This window comes from Chanos chanos, chromosome 13, assembly GCF_902362185.1.
Source record: "Chanos chanos chromosome 13, fChaCha1.1, whole genome shotgun sequence".
Taxonomy (NCBI): Eukaryota; Metazoa; Chordata; class Actinopteri; order Gonorynchiformes; family Chanidae; genus Chanos; species Chanos chanos.
In genome coordinates this window covers 5,625,311-5,636,744 of record NC_044507.1, presented here as the reverse complement: position 1 = coordinate 5,636,744, position 11,434 = coordinate 5,625,311, and positions in this window count along the sequence as shown.

Here is an 11,434-nt window from a genome sequence, read left to right as displayed (position 1 = left end):
GCTAATGCAACATTTACTGATCCGTAGAGATCTGGCGTTATCGGATCCGCGCAATGTTAAAGATTTAACAGCGCATCCATTGTAAATGGCTTTGGATTAGTACGTTTTTTTTAGTGCCGCCAGTGCAAACAGCAATGAAAATGGAACAGTGAGTTATGTAAACATCCACTACATGCCCTACCACCGTATTCGAGCCCCCTCACCCCCCCCCCCCCCACCCTCACACCCAAAAGCTTCCCATCTCAGCCAGTAGACAGACAGAACAAACAAATTTACATCTGTGTCAACCTCCCCCACCCCCCCGCCACCCCACGTGAACCTTTTCTGATAGTATATCAGGGGGTTCTGCTGAGGTTAATTTAGGCTCAAGATACAAAAACGCATTCAACACTAGACTAAACCGTTCCCCAAGGATGTTTTACACACATACAAACGCACACACGCTTTCACTGGCTATGATAAAAAAAAAAAAAAAAAAAAAAAACGTGGTTGAAAGGGGAGCCGCGCACCGAATCGTTCCCTAAGGTATCACTATCGTCCTCACGGAGGTAATTTCTTGGGGTAAGCTCAGCATGCAGAAGAAATAAAGCTTTAAATTAGTGTGTTGTCTTGTCGGAGTGAGGAGGAGATGAGAATCGCAGAATTGTCCATTAAAGGGACTTTTTTATTTTTTTATTTTTTTTTTTCAGGAATGATGAGTGAGCAGAGGAATCTGGAGCAGGTTTCCATATCGTCGGTTCAGCTTATAAAACAAGGTTTATTACAATATGATTTGTTTTTGTTTTTTCATAAAAAATGTCCTCTTTTACACCAGCCTAAGAAGAAAGGGAAAGACTTGAATGGCAATGAAAGCAATAAAAGTGGTTGTAATGAGAAGACTAAACCGACAGAAGAGAACGGGGTCTTTTGGTGATGTTGTTTGAAAGAGAAAAAAAAGTAATTGCCTTCAGTTTTGAACCATAACAAAAGTTTAAAATCTCGCATTGCGGTGGTGGAAGACTTTACTTTGGATCAGGTAATACCCAGACCCAGGGCTAACATCTCAAGAAAGGCGACGGAACACATCAGAAGAATAGAAAGGGTGGCGCCGTCAGTTGTGTGATAATTACAGTTGTGTGATAATTACATAAATACAAGCATGTAACTAAGCACCACACTTAATCTTTTTCTTTTTTTTATCAGTTAGGACTCAATTAGACAAATGTTTGTTGGTAACATAAATCTAGCAGTTTTTTTGTACTGCCTTATTTTCTTTTTTCGCTGCACTTTTTACTTGTGCCAGCCTAAAAGCAGAACCCAACACTAAGCCCTTTTCCAAATGACCAAAAGAACTGTTAAGTGGTGGCAGGTGGAGACAGAATGCTTTGAAGAAATCCAGTGCCTGCGTTCTGCATGCTGCGGCTATGACAGGCAGCCTCGCTGATAAAACATGAGCTAATCTAGCCTATCGCCCAGCCACCAGTCAAAAGGACACTCCTAACGATGTTCCCCCGCGGAGACGCTGCGAGCGGTCCGGCAGAGGCGCTCTATGGCCTGGCCCAGTTTCCTGGGGAAAACACGCGGCCGCGTCTTCACGACTGTCGTATGATGCAAACATGTGAACAGCTGAGCAAACGTCGGCCCGGTGGCCGGTGCATCCCCACAACACTACACTCATCACTCACCGCGGACATGCAGCGCACATTTATATGACATCAATGAGAAAACCACTGCCATACACAGTACACAGTACAAGGAAAAACAGTGTATATACTCGTGTACTTTCAGATCCAGACATGTATGGATATACCTTCATGTCTGTTTCCCCATCTTCTCTTGGAATTGAGATATTAAGCCTGACATCACCAGTCACAGGCCCCAGTAAAATTTGACGTGGGACTGGACGACTTCTGTCATTTGGAAATGTGGAGATGCATTAAATGACAGGTGTGGGTGCAGAAAAATCTGTTTCCAACCACGCACTCACACAAACACACACACGCACACACAAACACACACAAACAAACAGACACACGCACACACATATGCACTCACACAAACACACAAACACAAACAAACAAATAGACACACGCACACACATGCACACTCACACAAACACACAAATGCACACACAAACACACACAAAGAAACACACAAACACACACAAACAAATAGACACACGCACACACACGCACGCACATGCACACACACACACACACATAGACACATACACACACATACTCACACATGCACACACACATATAGATGCACACACACACACGCGCGCGCACGCACACACACACACACACACACACACGTTTTATAAGCCGGACTGTTTTCAAAGGTGGAAAGTCTCATGGTTTTGATTTCAAAATCACTCAAGATCAATCTGTCAGTCAGAAAAACAAAAACAGGAGGTTTTCCAGCTTTATTTATTTTCAGTAATATTCTCCAGGGTTGATGTAGTGAACATTAATCCTCACATTTTTAATTCAGATTAATAATTTAAACAGAGTTGCTTTGGCATACATTATACTGACTTTATTCATACACATGAAAAAGGTTACGCATATTAAATATTATGACAAATTACAAACATATATTCACAGACATAACACTAATTAAATTAACATAGCATAAATTGTACATTCGTAGAACTCCACTTTTACCACACTTTGGAATTCGATATCTTCCAAACCTGCTTTACTGCTCAGCAGGGGAATATAGTGTAAGTGCACATGAATAGTTGAAATGGTAAATTTGTTGTGTGATGTGATGTGGTGTGTGTGTGTGTGTGTGTGTGTGTGTGTGTGTGTGTGTGTGTGTGTGCGTGCATGTGTGAAAGTGTGTCCACAAAGTGTGTGCATACATCAGACTACTGCTACCCTCAGGAAATTGGCCATTGGGGTTTTATGTGTGGAGCAGACAGTGAGATTGAAAGCCTATCATAGATTAAATGCTGGCAGACTTCAGCAGGGCTGGGCTGCCTGGCGCACACACACACACACACACACACACACACTAATCTATACAAGTTGAGTAATCTGGCCCCCTCTCGCTGCAAACCTCCACCACGGCTTAGGTCCACTGCTGCCTCTGTGTGTGTGTGTGTGTGCATGCGTGTGTGTACGTGCATGTGTGTATGTGTACGTGCATGTGTGTGTGTGTTTGTGTGTGTGTGTGTGTGTGCACATGCGTTTCTGATATTACACACCATGTCGATTCCACACAAACCCTATGTTACTCCTAAGCTCTATAATGTTAAGGTTCGTAAACCCATGACGGCCTTTCTGCCCGGCTCGAGGAGGGCATCACCCTTACATGTCCGTTCATGTCCACTCTCCCGTATGGATGTCTTCCCATTTCACGTTTAATGCAGCACAAAAAGCATGACTGCTGCAGAGCAGGGTCCACAGGGGCACATTCTCCTCCTAATACCAGTGTTCAACAGGAAATACTGCCCTGTGCTCAGAAGGAAGGAGAAGATGTGAGGAGCCCAGCATCTTTCCAGCCAGAGCAATCAATAACTTTATCTGAGAAATCCTCCGTGGACGAGCCATATGCAGGCGCTCTCCACTTATAGTGCCGCACATGCAGATTGATTACTCACTGCCTCCTCCACCTCAGGGACATGAAGTGGGTGAGGGGGTGTGCTTAACAGAAGTTCAGGGTTGTATTTGTATAGTGTGTGTGTGTGTGTGTGTGTGTGTGTGTGTGTGTGCCTAGACATCCATCAACATGCATTCTCAAACACAGCCTTATCAAAATTCTGCCACGAAAAAAACAAAAAAAAACAAAAAACAGACAAAACAGAGAGACACAAAAAGACACAAAGATGACCACGTCACATCGAGGCAAAGACAGTGGAATTATCAGGCTCTGAGTTAAGCCAATTTTCTCTCTAAATGTATTTCTCCATTATCACATTACCCAGAAATGAACCCTGTAACTCATTCACTCACATAGCAGCCCAGCACGCTCCAAACAGCTTTTCCTGTCCAAGTCCATTAAAAAATACAGCTTAGGCTTATTTGCTGTGGCACACATGGGAATAGAATTGACTCTCCCGGGCCACGGACAGCCGCTAGAACCATATGTTACCATTGTCCGATGCAGGATGAGGCTAAGCGTATTCTGTTTAATTCTGTCACGTCAAGTAGACTCGCTCGTGTTCAGTGAAAGCACAAAAGTTACGCAGAGAAGAGCGTGGCAGTCAGGAGGCTAATTTAAGCTATATCTGTTCGCTAAATCATCAAGCTCTGTTATACAGTATGTGTGCAGTGTTATTAATAGAGTATGACAAAATAATAACTTAGTAGTAAGGACATTGAGTTTAGAAAATAGCGTAAATGTACAGGAGATGTTGTTAGATGCTGAGCCTGGCACAGCTAAGAGATTAACACAGTCTCTTCGGCTTTTTAAATGGAACAATATTTTCTCACAGGTTTTCTGTTCTTTTCACCAGATTTCCATACACTTATTCTCACAGTGTGTGTTTACCAGACAGACACTGAAATTCAAGGACTCGCGTAAGCGTCTCACTGAGGTGTCAACCCTGTGCTTTTGTAAAATGCATCATTCAGGTACGACATGTTCGCGTAGCGTTCGTCAACGTCTGATAAAGTTTTGGAAGCGTACCTTGTTTTTCCACCGACTCAAATAAATAATGAACCTCTGCGTGTCAACTACCTACTACCAGTGCAGCTTATGTTAAAACGTGTATGGAATCACAATTCATCGTTACAAACTTACTTTTTTTTCCTACTCCAGATTTTTCCACCTCCTCAATTTTTGTCTAACTTTCAACGTGTTTCCAGACACAATGACTCAGGCCCACCCAGCTGTAGAAGTTCTTCGTCTCTCTCCATTGCTACTCAGGCTGTATTGTCTGATTTTTGCTGGAGCAGCGAGTGCATTTGACCGTTTATTTTTTCTCGACACTCCATTGTTTTTAAAAAAAAAAAAAAAGAAGACCAAAAAAAAAACAACTGCTGTATTTGAAATAGCTTTTGTTCGTTAAAGAATGTCTGTCCGGTTTTGCCATGGGCTTTACATTAAAAAAAAAACCTCGAGTCGAACCTGGACTTCTATGCTGGCTGCGGTAGCAGTTATGAGGGGATTAGGGAAGGTATCCTTGAAAGAAGATCCATTCTCATCAGGGCAGCTTGGCGTCTCCCTCAGGTTTCACGCTGAAGGTTTTCGTCTGTGTTTGTTTTTTTGGGGGGGGTTTTTTTGTTTTTTTTTTCCCCTCTCTCTCTGTTTTTTTTTTTCCTTTCTTTCCAGCCCTGCTGCCTCTGGTCTCTACGGCTCTGTTAACAAGGACAAGAGTTTAAGTCTGCACCGCCATTGTTTTGGTTCAGGGTCATCACATCCCAGTCAGTAAAATTTGCCTTGTCTGCTACAGTGTTGTCTCAGCGATCAAACACAGCACAGCACTTGTCCCCAGTTCAGCACAAAATGTCATGTCTTCGTATTGACAAAGTGGTAGGTAATCGTCACACGGCGGCTTTGATCGTGGATGATGGTGTGCGAAAACATTCAGCGTTTCCACCCGAAGACCTCACCTCTCAGATTACATCAATGCAAAGCAAAGGAACACATTTTTCATTGTGTAAAATGATTAGTCATGTGAATTGTTTATTTGTGTGTGCGTGTGCATGTCTGTGTGTGTGTGTGTGTGTGTGTGTGTGTGTGTCTCAACACAATGATAAGAGAAAGTCTTTGTGTTGCCGGAATGTTCTTTTACATCCTGAGGTTCAGAGATGCATTCTTCTTTAGCAGGAGCAGCTGAGGATGCAGCAGGAGAACCCTAGACCTCCACTTATACACGCACACACACACACACACACACACACACACACGTACGCAGGAGCAGCTGGGGATGCAGCAGGAGAACCCCAGACCTCCACGCATACACGCACACACACACACACACACACGTACGCAGGAGCAGCTGAGGATGCTGCAGGAGAACCCCAGACCTCCACTCCAAGGGCAGATTATGTTTACATTGATCAGATATGCAAACAGGGCGCGTCAGGCATGAGAACAATAACGATGAGTTCATCGCCCGGGCTTTTCCCGGCTCTACTGACACAGCTGGTACACAGAGAGGACAAGACTGCTCTCTCCTTTTCCCACACACTGTACACATCTCTCTCTTTTGTCCTATTGCTCAGACAAAGTCAAAGGTGGAGAGACGAAATGAAAGAGGATATTTTGGAAACGCTGTGATGTTATAAAGTTCCTCTAACAGGTACTCTGCACACAGCTCTGTTAGACAGAAAAATAGAGGAAAATATGAAACATTGGCGTGAGGCATTACAGCCGTCACAGGTCAGCGTGCACACCTGCATGAGAGCTTGTTCCTACTTTATTTAAACACACTAGAGATTTGAACATTCACACATGTACAAAGGTGGCCAGGAAGATGGAAGTCAGTAACTGGTTGAGGGACAACTTTGATTTAAAGTTGATACAGCCTGGTTTATAGTGTGTGTGTTTGTACGTGTGTGTGTGTGTGTTTGTGTGTGTGTCTGTGGGTCTGTGTATGTGTGTGTGTGTGAGTGTGTGTGTGTGGATCTGTGTATGTGTGTGTATGTGTGTGTGTCTGTGGGTCTGTGTGTGTGTGTCTGTACGTATGTGTGTGTCTGTGGGTCTGTGTGTCTGTACGTGTGTGTGTGTGTGTGTGTCTGTATGTGTGTGTGTGTCTGTGTCTCTGTACGTGTGTGTGTGTCTGTATGTGTGTGTGTGTGTGTGTGTGTGTGTGTCTGTATGTGTGTGTGTGCTTGTGTGTGTGTGTGTGTAAGTCCTTTTCTTTCCAGACACACTTCAATACAGGCATGTATTTTTCAGGTGAATATGATCGTGAATATGATGTCACCTTATGATCTACACGCAGTGTTTGAGTGTATTTACATTTGTGAATGTTTTTGATCCCGGTATGAAATCCTGGAGTTGCACAGAGCAATAATCCTTACATCCTTATTTTAAACGCATCAACACTTACAGTGTTGAAATTACTCACTGGTTTCCAGTTCCGTCATTTACTTTGGCATATACGCAGTTTAACACATATATATGATACAACTTCATGATTGAAATGGTACATGTTTTTATGCCTGTCTTGTGTTTTGTAAGTAAATGTGTACACGCTCCTGAAAAATAGACAGGGCCGGTTCCATAAAGAGATGTCTATCTCTCACTCTGCCCTTTTACCTAATGTAAATTTGATGTAAATCTAATGTATCTCAATTTTAAATGTAATCTGTATTTGATGGAAAGTATCGCGGCACACGTGAGCGTCAGCACAAGACACCCGAGTGATGGTATGAAATGTAAATCAGCAGAGCTGATGGAGAAGTGGAGTAATATTCACCACCTACGTTCCATCCACTGGCAATTCACACCTGGGCAAGCGGCTGAACAAAGAATGAAGAGTTTTCCTACGCGCACCGCCGATCCGCTAGCGATCGTCGACCCTGTGGAAAAAAGAAAAAAAAAAGAAAAAAAAAAAGAAAAAGAAGAGAAATAGAGTTTTCCGTCCCTCACCGGTTCTCTGCAACATCTAATTCCTCTGTTGTATAGACGCGCGATTTCGCCTACTCAAGGAAAGATTACATGCACGGCGCGAGCTGGGGCCAAAAAGACAGACAGCGCAATTATCAGAACCGAGTCCAGTCCTGCAGCGCAGCGACTGTCACTGCCAAACCGTTCTACTGTTCTGGGATCAGGGGAAATCACAGTAATAACTTTTTTTTTTTCTTCTTTTTTTTTTCCAAAAAGCCAGTAAGCTGCATATCACACGTTAACAGTGGGGACAGTCAAAGAGCCATTTAGAACAGCTAGTTTTTAGAGGTTGTTTTTTTTCTCTCTCTTTGGTTTCCACCTATTTTTCTGTGGAAGGATTAATCTTTCTGTGCTTGCGCAAGCACATCATGGCTTCAAATTCAAGTCACACGTGTGCATGAATGTCTGAGTGTTTGTTTCAGGGCCACCACTGTGTTACATTGATTGTTGTGTGTATGTGTGTGTGTGTGTGTGTGTGTGTGTGTGTGTGCTTTTTTTTTTACAGGAAAAGGGGCCTTTGTGTGTATCTACGTCTCAGGACGATATGTATACACATACACAACGAAGATAATCTATGTACATGCTTACAAACTTCCTCAGGGCTAAAAAACAAAAAACCAAAAATCTAAAACACGATACAGTGGCGCAGGTGTTGCAGGGTTATAATATGTGCGTCTGTGTGTGTATGTGTGTGTGGGGGTGGGTGAATAGGTTCAGCTGTGCATTGAATTTATCAATAAGTGTACATGAAGAAGGTTTTAATGATCTTCCTGTTAGCGTGCAACGTTATGAAAGACATCAGATTATATCAGGGTTGAGTTTATCTTTGAGTGTGCTTTCTCAGTCATGGCACACACTAACGGCTCTAAACTCCCAAAAGGAATTAGTCTGTGGAATGATTATTTCAGCAGAAACAAGGCCTGCCACCGCCTTGCCTCACTGCATCATCATCTAAACAGAAACCGTTCACAATATTTTACATTTCCCTCAACATGAACTGAGCCTTGTTTCATGTCTCTGAGAACATCCTCATCGATCCAGACCTTCAGGTTACACACACACACACACACACACACACACACACACAAACACAGATACACATGCACACAGGCACGCACACACACAACCATGCATGCACACACACACACACACACACACACATACACACACACACATGCACACAGGCACGCGCACACACAACCATGCATGCACACAACCGCGCGCACACACACACACACACACACACACACACACGCACACGCATTTATCTTCCTTGCCATTTCTGTTCAGGTCCATCATTTGCAGACACCAAAGATGTCCAATCTCTCTTTTTTTTTTTTTATCCATTTTTCCTCCTTTCTTCCTACTCTCCTTTCATAACTGTCCTCATTCTTTGGCTCCATCAGGTGCTGGGGCCGAGCTTTCATTAGAGGTAAAAGCAGCCTTTTCTCTGTGATCAACACCTCAGATCTTAGCTCAGAGTAGGGCGGTAACAGCCCGTGCAGTGGCTTTGATGGAGACGAATGGGCACGGGGGGCTGTTTCAGATGCCGTCTGTTTGGTAGGGGGGAGAGTTTGACAAAGTGAGCTAGCAGTCAATTTATCAAAGCGCTTGAATTTTTTAAACATCGTGAATCATTTCCCACCGAAAAACGTCCATTCCCTAACAAGCCATGTGGTCTTTTAAAAAAAAGAACAATAATAACAGCAACATATCTATTTCCTTCTGATGGATTGAATAAATAAATAAATAGATAAATAAATAAATGGCTAAGAAGTTGATGCTAACGGAGCACACCCAGTGCTGTTGCTTTCCTGTTCACTGATGGCATTGAGCAGTTTCTGTGGCCTGTACCTCTAACATTTCAATTAAGCCAAAATGGGGATTATGACTGTCGATTACCACTTTTTGCCAAACCAACTTTTTTTTTTTTTTTTTTTTCTTTTTCATTTTCTCTTTTCGTCTGTGGCATCTGAAAGTGCCTGTGAATGACTGAATAAGTGAATGGCTTGAATTGGATTAGCATTTATATGAAACACTTTCCTCGTCTCTGGCACCGAGCGAGAGAGAGAGAGAGAGAGAGAGAGGGAAAGAGACAGAGAGAGAGAGAGAGAGATGCTGTTTCTGGAACTTTCGGCGCGGTTTTAGAACATGGCGCAAGAGTAGGCGGGGTGGCACCCCAGGGAGAAAATTAGTACCTTTGCCCCCCCACCCAAAAAAAAGAAAAAAAAAAAAAAGGAAAAAAAAAAGAATGGTTAATCTGAACAATTATGGTACTTCCGGCTCCAGAAAAGACAAGCAAGGACAGAGAGATAGAGACAGAGAGTGAACGTGGGGGGGGAGAAAGCTTGAGAGCAAAGCCATAAACAAACAAACAAACAAACAAAAAAACATGAAGAAATACAAGGGGGAGACGACAGCTGTCATTCAAACCTCCTTCCTCCCTGCGTCGTCACGGTAACGGCAGTAACAAAAAGTCATCCGGGGAAAGAACTTCCATCGCTCCAGCTGATGCTATTTAAATGAGCGTGAACACTGCTGAAGTGAAATCTATTTCTTTCAGTTTGTTCCACGCCACATGAAAGGATGCAGCTTTGTCTGACTGTTTACATTACCGCACGCGTGCGCTCGCTTGTTCGGAGATGCATTTTACCCTGAGTGGTTTTGAATGGAAGCATTAGACCAGCAATGGAAAACACCCATGGAGAATGTGCTCTCTATGGCATTTGCTGGAAAATTGTCAATGTTTAGTAAAGGCTATTCCAGTCCACCTGGAGCATCTGGTGTGTGAAAGAAACACCATGCAACATGCAACAATAGAGCTGTGTGTGTGTGTGTGTGTGTGTGTGTGTACGTGTACGTGTACGTGTACGTGTACGTGTACGTGTACGTGTACGTGTACGTGTGTGTGTGTACGTGTGTGTGTGTGTGTGCGTGTGTGCGTGTGTGTGTGTGTGTGTGTACGTGTGTGTGTGTGTGTGTGAGAGTGTGTGTGTGCGTGTGTGTGCATGTGTGTGTGTGTTTGTGTGTATGTGTGTGTGTGTGTGTGTGTGTGAGTGTGTGAGTGTGTGTGTGTGTGTGCATGTGTGTGTGTGTTTGTGTGTATGTGTGTGTGCGTGTGTGTGTGTGTGTGTGTGTGTGTGTGTGTGAGTGTGTGAGTGTGTGTGTGTGTGTGTATGTGTGTGTGCGTGCACTTTAAAAGAAAAAAAAATAGTGAAAGGACGTAGCTTGTATTAGAAATTTACCATGCATTTTTCCAGTAACACAGATAAGCATTACTCACTGTGTTAATGCAACTGCATTCATAAACCCCAAAAACAAACAAACAAACAAACCAACAAAAAGGGAGAAAGGTGCAAAAAAAGTAGAGGGGTCACATTTGGTTATGCTCTATGGTAAGATATATAAACTAGACGATGCCTTGTGGCTGTTAATTGACCTCAGCGTTCATCAACCAATCAGCTGCCTGATCCAGTCAGCTGAGTTACTCAGCAGATGTGTGAAGTCACAGAGGCCTGTTGAGAGGAGAATACTCAGCCAAATCACCATGTGAAATTGGAAACACTCACTGTTCTTCCTGGAGTAAGTCTCTCAGACACTGAAGAACTCAGTCTGCTCATTTTACAGTTAGCGACACTATTAATTAGTTGTCAAATGTTTTGTGGCACCGGCTGGAGTAATTTAAAGAGAGAAGAGAAATTGTGACTTAACAGCACTCAACGCTTTCTTTTCTTTTTTTTCCTTTCTTTTTTTTTTTATGCAGGGTAGGCTTTGTGAGTCTATCATCCGTGTAGAAGGGCTTGGGAGAGAACATTAATTGCTTTAATTCAAGAGTGTCACCATTTTATACAGGGACAAAACAAAAAATAGAAAATATAGTGGGGTT